The following is an 11,747-nucleotide window of genomic DNA, read 5'->3' on the forward strand; positions in this document are numbered from 1 at the left end:
TCTAAGGCTTGAACTCAAGGCTTGGGTTTTGCCCCTGAGCTTTTAGCTGTAGGCTAGCATTCTACCACTGGAGCCATGAGTGCACTTCCAGCTTTCTTTGACAGTGAATTGGAGATGAGAGTCTCACAGACATTCCTATCTAAGCTAACATTGAACTGAAATCCCCAGATCTCTGCCTTCTGATTTAAGGTAGGATTAATGCATGAGCTACTAGTGCCCAGGAAATTGCCTGAATTATACTGATTGTTTTTACTTTTGTTCGAGATTGAGACTTGAATTCATTATCTGACAGCTTTGCTCACTAAGTAGCACTCTGCCACTTGAGCCATATCTTCAAAAATGATTATTTTAAATAGCTGGAAATCATTTAATTTTCTTCAGATGATATGTATCATTAGTGTTGTTCTAAAACTTACCCTAACCAAAAACGATTTATTGACCCTAGAGATTATCTGAGCAGATTCTCATGCTTTGCTTCTAATTGCATAACATTTTAAGGACATGATTTTTTAATTATTATTTTAAGCAGCAAGCAGTTATCATTAAATAAAGCAGTTTATGCATACAATATACCTTGATCAATGTCAACCCTTGCAAAATTCTCATCCATCCCTCCCCTATATACCTCTTCCTTCACTCTTCTTAATTTTGTAGGATATTTACTGGATTCCTCTCTGCATTTTCCCTCTTTTCTTCTATTCAATCTTCTACTTTTTCCCACTTCACTCCTCTTCTGTCTACCCACTTCCAGCAACTCTACTCCTGGGCATTTACCTGAAAGATTATAAACCAGGATATAGTAACGGTATCAGCACAACCATGCTTACTGAATCAGCCCAGATACTCCTCAAAAGAGAAATGTATCAAGTAAATGTAATACACACACACACACACACACACACACACACACACACACACACACACACACACACACACACACACACTGGAAATTCTACTTACCCATCAGAAAGAACATTGTACCATTTGTATCTCTCATTTCTCATTTCATCTGCCTGGTATCTCATTGCCATTGTATTGTCCCTGTACTGCAGTAACTGATACATGCACACTGATGTAAAAGATTTTCAAGGTTATGGGCTAACCATAGATTCCTGGCTATGAGTTCTCTGCTCATTCTCTTTGTCTATTCTTGCCTTTGAGTAGTGATTGTACAGATTTATTTGTACCATTTGCTACACAGAAAAGGGATGAACCATATATATATGTATCTCTCTCTATATATGATTATATACATACACACACACACACACACACATATATATATATATACATACATGGATATATGCACACATATGGATATATATTAAACACTTGAGTACATTTTATGTTTTCAAGAATTATGGAACTAACAAAAATCACATGCATTTTCCTACTTTTTCTATTTTTTCAAAACCTAAAGAACTTTGTCTCTTTTGAATACCTAATTTTTAAGATAATATCACCATCTCTCATATGTCAGTGACCTTGAAATTAGATGTTCAAAGTTATTTAGTCTTTTTGGTGGAAGAAAGGCATATTACTAGGGTTCTATTCAGGGGTTCTCTGCTTGCTAGACAGGACTTTGTCTGTATAGCACCAAGCATATCAACTACTTTTGCCATACTTCTAGTCCATTTTATTTACTTGAGGTCTTGAACTTTTGCCTTGGTAGGATTTTAGATTGACTGAGACTTTGCTACCTATGCCTCAAAACATAATTAGCTAGGATTACAGATGTGAAACAGTATGGGCAACTCATTTGTTGAGATGGCTGTCTTGGCAATTATTTCTTTGGCCTGGCCTCAGACCAAGATCCTTGTCATTTCTGCTTCCCAATCAGCTGGGATTACAGATGGGGCTACTATACTTGGTGTACATGACACCTTCTGTTTTGGTTTTTTTTTGTCGGTCGTGGGACTTGAACTATGGGCTTAGGCGCTGTCCCTGCACTCTTCAGCTCAAGGGGAGTGCTCTACCGCTTGAGCCACAGTACCAGTATCGGTTTTCTAGTGGTTTTATTGGACATAAGAGTCTCACAGATTTTCTTTCTCTGGCTGTCTTTGAACCCTGATCCTCAGATCTCAGCATCCTGAGTAGCTAGGATTACAGGCGTGAGCCACCAATGCCGGGCACACATTCTGATTTTAAAAGAGTTTTTCATTGTAAAAATGCTGCGTAGAGGGGTTATAGTTACATGAGCAAGTTATTGAGTACATTTTCTATCAAACATTGTTACCTCCTCCTTTGTTTTTCCCTTCCCCTCCCCTCCAACCTCCACAACTTCATTCCCCTCTATTCCCTTCCCCTCTTCCCCGCCTATATTGCAAATATCCATTTTCAACATAGTGTCTTGTGCATCTCATTGATACAATGGGTCAGCCTATATCACTATTTATCTATTTTGTTTTTTCCCTTCCTCTCCCCAAGCTAGAGAAAGGTGTATACAAGATGCAGGGCACCGACCCTAAATACAGTGAAAACAAGTGTTAAACAATGAGGGAGGAACATAAAAAGAAAAAAAAAACACATGGTAGATTATAAACCCTATCTTGGGGTTCATTTCGCTTAACAGCATCGTTTCTTGTCCTATGTACATAGCTTTTGAACTTTTATGCTTGTCCCAGACATATAATAGTTATTGCAAATAAGGAAAACCATAGGACCAATTTTTCTTTGCTTTTGGCTTACTTCACTTGATATAATGTTTTCTAAGACCTCACTTAGTGCTCCCCTATTATCCAGCAGTCACCATTTTTGGGCATTTACCCTAATGATCACACACAAGACCATACTAAGCTATGGTTACAATTATGTTTATTGCAGAATTATTTACCATAGCTAAGATATAGGAAAAACCCAGATGCCCCTCAGTAGATGAATGGATCAAGAAAATGTGATACACACACACACACACACACACACACACACACACACACACACACACACACACACAATGGAATTCTATGCCTCCATCAGAGAGAATGACATCGCCCCATTTGCTAGGAAAGACGCAGAAACAATTGTATTAAGTGAAATAAGCCAGGCTCATATAACCATAAGTCCCATGGTTAATCTTACTTGGAGTAACTAGTACATGGTACCATATAACCATATAAGAGGATGTTATGTGAAATTAACCCCAAGGTAGGGCACAAATGATTTTTATTCCGTGAGATTCTTATCTCTATATAATCCCCCAAATAAAGTTGGAAGGGGAGCTGTCATTCAAATGCAGAGCACCAACTTTAAGGGAAAAAGCCTAAGTGACAAGGTAAGATCCTAAGTTTAAACCATAGTATCAGCACTCAAAAAAGTTGATTTCTTTTCCTTGAGGTTTTTATTAAATTGCTCAGGAAAATAATCGACATTGTATTTATGTTTAGCATTACTATTAAAATCATGTTATATTTATTTATGTTATTCTTTATTTTCTTTTTTTTTAATTTAATTTTATTTTATTTGTGAACATATTGTACAGAGGGGTTACAATTACATGGGCAGGATAATGCGTACATTTCTTACCAAGCATTGCAGCCTCCTCCTTTGGTTTACCCTTTACATCCCTTCCCAGCCTCCCCCCTCCCCCCCAATCCCAATCCTTCTCCTTCCCCCCCTTTCCCTCCCCCCCCCCCGCACCAACTTTGTAAAGCTCGTTTTGGACATGACAACATATACTTCTCATTGTTGCAACAGGTCCACCTATATCCTTAAACAACTGGTTTTTCCCCATCTCCTCCACAAGTTATACTGACATCAAATATAGTGAAAGTAGGGGTTATACTGTGGGGGAGGGACATACAAAGCAACAAAGAGATAATCTTATAAATGCGTTAGAAACACATGCATGAAAGAAAAAAACATTAAAATACATATCTAAGGGTTCATTTTCCTGACATCACATTATCTGACCTTTTCCGCTTGACTCATACATATACTAGTTATTGCAAATAAGGGAAACCATGGGAACTACGTTTCTTTGTGTCTGGCTTACTTCACTTAATATATTTTTTTCCAATTCTTTCGATTTCCTCACAAATGGGGCAATGTCATTCTTTCTGATGAAGGCCTAGAATTCCATTGTGTATATATACCACATTTTGTTGATCCATTCATCTACTGAAGGGCATCTGGGTTGGTTCCATACCATAGCGACGGTAAATATTTCTGCAATAAACATAGGTGTGCTTTAGTATGGTCTTGTTTGTGATCATGTGGGTAAATGCCCAAAAGTGGGATTACTGGGTCATAGGGGAGCTCTATGTGGAGCCTTTGAGGAACCTCTATACCGCTTTCCACAGTGGTTGAACAAGTTTATACTCCCACCAAAAATGTAGTAAGGTTGCCTTCTGTCCACATTCCCTCAAGCATCTGTGGTTATTAGAGTTCTTGATTATAGCCCTTCTAACTGGTGTGAGGTGGTACCTCAATGTTGTTTTTATTTGCAATTCTTTTATGGCTAGATAGGTTGAGCATTTCTCCATGTGTTTATTGGTCATCCTTCTTTCCTCTTCTGAGAAGTTTCTCTTTAAGTCTTTAGCCCACTTATTTAATGGGCATTTGCACCTTTGAAGATATGTTGTTGAGGGAATTCATTTTTTGATTTCCAGGTATATTTTAGATATGAGACACTTGTCCATTTTATGGCTAGTGCAGATCTTCTCCCAATCCATGGGCTTTCTAGTGATCTTGGTAGCTATGTCATTTGCCATGCAGAAGCTCTGCAATTTTATGCAATCCCATTTGTCCCATTTGTCTTTGATTATATTTGTATTTCTGGGTCTCTATTAAGAAAATTTCGGCCTGGGCCAAGGAGAACTACGGATTCTCCTATTCCATCCTGTAATGTTTTCAGAGTAAAACTTCAAACTTTTAAAGTTTCAAATATTACAGGAAGATCTTTGATTCATGTTGAATGGATGTGAGTAGATTGAGCTGTTGCATACATTCGTGTGTGTGTGTGTGTGTGTGTGTGTGTGTGTCTAAGGGGGGCAATGGGTATCATTGAAATCAAGGATAAGGAACTTGGTTCATTTTTCTGAGATATATATTATGGTGTTTCTTTGTTGGTGGTAGGCTCTGATTGCTTGCCTTTGCTGATGTGCACATTCCAGCTCAATTTTTCAATGAAATTTCTTAATTATTATTATTTTTTTTTGGGGTTCGGATGTGGGGCCTGAACTCTGGGCCTGGGCGCTGTCCCTCAGCTCTTCAGCTCAAGGCTAGCACTCTACCACTTGAGCCACAGCGCCACTTCCGGCTTTTATTCTTTTTGCTTATGTGGTGCTGAGGAATCGAACCCAGGTCCTCATGCATGCAAGGCAAGTGCTCTACCACTGAGCCAACTTCCCAGCCCTCTCAATTATTATTGAACATATAATGCTCTGATACTGTTTTGTCTTTAGTCTGCCATCTAGGATCTTCTTTTCCACTTAAATATTAACTTTCAATATGAATTTTATCTCCTGACTAATTTTCCCCTTTAATTTGCATTTTGAAATAAGAATTATAATACCTTTGATCTCTGTATTCCTGACGAAAAACCATTTTGAATTTTCTGTGTGATGTAATAACACCTGGACAGATTTGTTAGCACCAAGAACTTAAATTTTCTTTTGTAGTTTTAGTTTCAAATAACCCTCCTCCATGTTTTTAGAATGGTTAGACAAATAATTCCCACTATGCCTCACAACTTTTATCTTTCACTTTGTCTATGTTTCCTTGTCACTGCTAAATTGTTCTGGATGCCTGTATTATCTACCCCAACCCCTGCAAAGCTGTTGCTGCTACCCAATTTCCTGCCACTGCAACTCAGCAATTACAGTCACAATTATCCTTTCCCTGGTACTGCCTTTCTCTGCTACTCATTTTGCTACCCATAATTCTTAACACCATGGTTCCAGCCACCTGATCCCTGACACTCTGTCTCTGCTACCACATTCCCAAACAAAGCAAGGCACTAGTAGACACAGACAATCGACTTGGGTACTCCTCTTGCAGGCATAATAGGACGTTATTCCTCAGGTATTTATCATGAGGGACTAACTGGTGGTGGAAAGAAAAGTGGTTACTCAGAGGAGACTAAAATTCAAGGATATCAACTTTTAACTTATTACTAGGAAAATCAGGCCCTAAGGTGAAAGTTAATGAGAAAAGAAAATTTGACAAAAATATTGGGGATGATATAAATAAAAGTTTTAGCTTAATCTCTTCTACCAGTGATCTGAATGATTTATGACATAGATATGCAACTACTTTGCATTTTAAAAAGTACATGAAGATGCACATTTATGTGGTACTTATATTAATTTATGGAATTGTTGCATATGATCATGTTAATGACACTCAATAGTTTATGCTTTATGATATGCTCATGAGTCTGCCTTTGGCAATATGAATTGAGCTCTCTAACAATAAATGGAATTTCATTGCAAATACTACAAGAATATAACTGAGGCTAATACCAAAATGAAAGCTGGAACAAGAAAACTGAACAAAGCTACAAGTTTGAAGGGAAGGGGTCAGTGGTAAGGGCTATGATAAAAGAGAAATTCTTCACCATGGAATCTTGGAAGAATAAAATGTGTCTTATTGAATTACTAGCTTTTCAAACATTCTTAGAAAGCAGAACATGATTTTTGATTCTTGCTTTTTGGAACCTCTATAATGAGTGGTGACACAAAAAATTATCGAAATGACTGAAAATCCACTGACATGAATTATTAGATTAACATTATACTCAAAGTTGCCTTGAGATGCAGGCAGGCTGGATTCCTTTCTTATTAAATTAATGGAATAAGCTTCCTTTTGAATGGTTGGACAGTCTAAGACACTTGTTCCAAAATAAGAAAAGATACTGGAGAGAAAAAAAGAGGAAGGAGAGTCAAGGCTGCTGAAATTAGCATATTTCCCATTTGGACTTTAATGGGTTGTTTCTACAAAGAATTAGAATTTTATCTTAAGATAATAATTTCAAAATGGGTATGCTAAAGGATAGCTTCGAAATGTAACATTTAATGCTGTTGCATTACTTGAAGACAAAGGTTTACAGAAAACTTTAAATTCCAGAAAAACTGTAATGTACCAATAAATACCTAGAAGAAATATAATTTAAAAATTCACCTGTTCAAAGCAAATCCTGGCATGAAAGTCTGTGAATCACTTATCTCCAAACAGGAAGTGCAACTGAGGCTCAATTGGGAAAGGGCTCCCCTTGAGCTGAAGAACTCTGGGATATATCAATTCCGAAGCCCTGAATTCAAGGCCCTTGACTGACAAAAAGAAATTTTAAAGAATTAAATCATTAGGGCTGGAAGAAGACACAGTGTTAGAGTGCTTGTCTTGCATGCATGAGGTCCTGGGTTCAATTCCTCAGCACCACATAAGCAGAAAAAAACTGGAAGTGACACTGTGGCTAAAGTGGTAATACGCTAGCCTTGAGCTGAACAGCTCAAGGACAGCACCCAGACCCAGAGTTCAGGCCCCCCTAACAACGTCAACAACAACAACAAAAAAATTAAAGCATCAAACAACCTGAAGATGTTGTCCAGAATAATGAATGCAGCATTATCCGATGACATGACTTAGTGACTTGAAACCATTTACCAGGGGAGATGGTGGGCATTTTGTGTGTGTATCAAGACCTGCAAAATTATTTTATACTTTCCCAGGGAGGGAGAAAGGAGGAAATGGGGGGGGGAGGAGTGAGGTGTTTGGTGGACTTGCCTTTTGGTTCACTGACGGTTTTCTGGAGTCAAATTCAGAGAAATTCTGCTTGCAATCCTAGTTGCATGGGTAATGACGAAGCCATGTCCTGAAAGTGGTTTTGTCCTGTCCTTGGCCTGGTTCCAACCACCACTGGATAATTCAAGTCCCACTGCAGGACCAAGATGCCTTGAAGATTACTGATCCATTGGGCAGGTGGACCTAACCACAGCCAGAATAGGCAGATAATGCAATTTTGAGACCAGCACTGGAAATCTACAGCAGGCAGAGATTTTTTAAATATATTTTTATTGTAAAAATACTGTACAGAGGGCTAAGAGTTACAGGACTAGGTAATGAATACATTTCCTATACAGCATTGTTACCTCCTACTTTGTTTTACCCCTACCGTCCTTTCCCTCCCCACCTCTCCACCTCTCCAACTCTTCCCTCCTCGACCCCTGCCTGATATGGTAAATTCATTTTCAACACAATAACCTGTACATCTCATTGTCACAATGGTCAACCTGCATCCCCATTTAAGCATTCTGCTATATCCCCTCTACTCCCCAAATCAATATATATTATATATATATATATATATATATATACGTATATATATATATATATATATATATATATATATATATGATACAGAACACTGGAATCAAATACAGTGAAAACAGGGGTTTACCGTGGGGGAATAACGTACAAAAGAATCACATAGAGTTCTTGATTTTTGCCGTTCTAACTGGAGTGAGGTGATATCTCAATGTTGTTTTGATTTGCATTTCTTTTATGGCTAGGGATGTTGAACATTTCTTCATGTGTCTATTGGCCATCCTTCTTTCTTCTTCAGAGAAGTTTCTCTTTAAGTCTTTCGCCCACTTATTTATTGGGCAGTTGTTTCTTTGAGGATTTGTTGTTGAGGGGTTTAATTTTTTGAGTTCCAAGTATGTTTTAGATATGAGACCCTTGTCCGTTGTATGGCTAGTAAAGATCTTCTCCCAATCCGTGGGCTTTCTATTGATCTTGCTAGCTATGTCATTTGCCCTGCAGAAGCTCTGCAACTTTATGCAATCCCATTTGTCCAACCTTTCTTTGATTTGTTGTGTTTCCGGGTCTCTATTCAGAAAAGAGGGGATGTGGACAGAAAGGAACCTTACTTCATTGTTGGTGGGAATGTAAACCTGTTCAACCACTTTGGAAAGCAGTATGGAGGTTCCTCTTAAGACTTCACATAGAGCTCCCCTATGACCCAGCAATCCCACTTTTGGGCATTTACCCTAATGTTTACAAACAAGACCACACTAAAGCTACCAGCACAACTATGTTTATTGCAGCATTATTTACCATAGCTAGGATATGGAACCAACCCAGATGCCCCTCAGTAGATGAATGGATCAAGAAAATGTGGTATATATACACAATGGAATTCTATTCCTCCATCAGAAAGAATGACATTGCCCCATTTGTTAGGAAATGGAAAAACTTGGAAAAAATTATATTATGTGAAGTAAGCCAGGCCCAAAGAAACGTTGGTCCCATGGTTTCCCTTATTTGTAATATCTAGTATATGTATGAGTCAAGCGGAAAAGGTCAGATAATGTGATGTCAGGAAAATGAACCCTTAGATGTGTATTTTAATGTTTTTTTTCTTTTATGCATGTGTTTCTAACACATTTATAAGATTATCTCTTTGTTGCTTTGTATGTCCCTCCCCCACAATATAACCCCTGCTTTCACTATATTTGATGTCAGTATAACTTGTGGAGGAGATGGGGAAAAACCAGTTGTTTAAGGATACAGGTGGACCTGTTGCAACAATAAGAAGTACAAGTTGTCATGTCCAAAACGAGCTTTACAACGTTGGTGCTGGGGGGGGGGCGGGGAAGGGGGGGCAAGGGGGGGAAGAAGAAGGATTGGGATTAGGGGGGGAGGGGGGAGGCTGGGAAGGGATGTGAAGGGTAAACAAAGGAGGAGGCTGCAATGCTTGGTAAGAAATATACGCATTATCCTGCCCATGTAACTGTAACTCCTCTGTACAGTATGTTCACAAATAAAATTAAATTTAATTAAAAAAAAAAGAATCACATAGAGAATTATAAGCGTATTAAAAACAAAAGAAAGAAAGGAAAAACCACTTGTGTACATTTCGCTTAACATCATTTTGTATGGTCATATGTACCTAGCCTTTAATCTTCTCTGCTTGTCCTATACATGTGCTAATCCTTGCAAACAAAGGTAAAACAAGGTAAATGATGGGACCTACGTTTCTTTGGGTCTGGCTTACTTCACTTAATATAATTTTTACAAAGTCTTTCAATTTCCTACAAATGGGGCAATGTCATTCTTTCTGATGGAAGCATAGAATTCCAGTGTGTGTTTGTGTGTGTGTGTGTGTGTGTGTGTGTGTGTGTGTTTGTGTGTATGTGTGTGTATGTGTACCACATTTTCTTGAACCATTCTTCTATTGAGGTGCATCGGGGTTGGTTCCATATCATAGCTATGGTGAATAATACTGCAATAAACATGGTTGTGCTGGTAGGTTTGTGATCATTTGGGTAAGTGCGCAAAAGTGGGGTTGCTGGGTCACTGGGGAGCTCTACATGGAATCTTTTGAAAAATTTCCATACTGCTTTCCAAAGTGGCTAAACAAGTTTACACTCCTACAATAATGCAGTAAGGTTCCTTTTAGCCACATCCCCACCAGCACATGTCATTATTACATTTCTTGTTTATAGCCTTTCTAACTGGAGTGAGGTGTAATCTCAATGTTTTGATTTGCATTTCTTTTATGAGTAGAAAAATTGAGCATTTCTTCATGTGTCTAATGGACATTTTTTATTTCCTCTTCAAAGAAGTCTCTCTTTAAGTCTTCAGCTGACTTAGTTATTGGGCAGTTGTTTCTTTGCGGATTTGTTGGACTGGGATTTATGATTTTGAGTCCTAAGTATATATTAGATATAAGACTTTTTCTGTTTTATGACTCATGAAGAACTTCTCCGAGTAAGTGGGCTTTTTATTGATCTTGCAATCTATGAACTTTACCTTGCAGAAGCTCTGCTGTTTCATACAATCCCATTTGTCCAACCTCTCTTTGATTTGTTTTGTTTCTGATTCACTATTAAGAATATTTTGGCCTTTGCTAAAGAGCCCTAGAGTTTCTCTTATCCTTCATGTAATGTTTTCACGGTGTCTGCTTTTATGTTGAGGTCTTTGATTCATTTCGACTTGATCCTCATGCAGGGTGACATGTATATATATCATATATATGTATATATATGATATATGTATATCATATATATATATATATTTATGGATCTAGCCTTAGTTTTCTACAGGTGTTTAACCAATTTTACCAGCACCATATAATGAAAAGTCTGTCTTTCTTCCTTTCTATTCTTTTAGCTCCCTTGTCAAAGATTAGGTGGCTATACGTCAGTGGGTTTATTTCTGAGTCCTCAGTACTATATCATTGGTCCTCAGGCATGTTCTTGTGCCAATACCAAGCTGGTTTTATTACTATGGCTTTTTAGTATAGTTTGAAATTTGGAAGTGATATTGCTCCAGTTTTGTTCTTTCTGCTAAGAGTTGACGAACCTAGAGCCAGCATTATACTTAATGGTGAAAAGATAAAGCCATTTCTTATTATTCAGGAAAGAGATAAGGATGTCTGCTCTCTCCACTCCTCTCCAACTTAGTATTAGAATGCTAGCTGGGGCAAGAAGACAAGATGCAAACTTAAAGGGAATCCAAATAGGGAAAGATGAAGTAAAACATACAAGATGACCAATAGAATAGAATTGAAAACCCAGAAATGAACCTACAGTCCCATAGCCATCTAATTTTCGATAAGGGAGTTAAAAAAATAGAATGGAAGAAAGACAGCCTCTTCAGTAAATGATGCTAGCAATATTCGTTAACTACTTGTAGAAAACTAAAGCTAGATCATTATCACCCTGCACCAGAATCAATTCCAAATGGATTAAAGACCTCGGAGTCAAAGCAGACACTCTGAAAATATTACAGGATGGAATAGGAGA

Source organism: Dipodomys spectabilis, unplaced genomic scaffold (genome assembly GCF_019054845.1).
Source record: "Dipodomys spectabilis isolate Male_0828 unplaced genomic scaffold, ASM1905484v1 ptg000150l, whole genome shotgun sequence".
Taxonomy (NCBI): Eukaryota; Metazoa; Chordata; class Mammalia; order Rodentia; family Heteromyidae; genus Dipodomys; species Dipodomys spectabilis.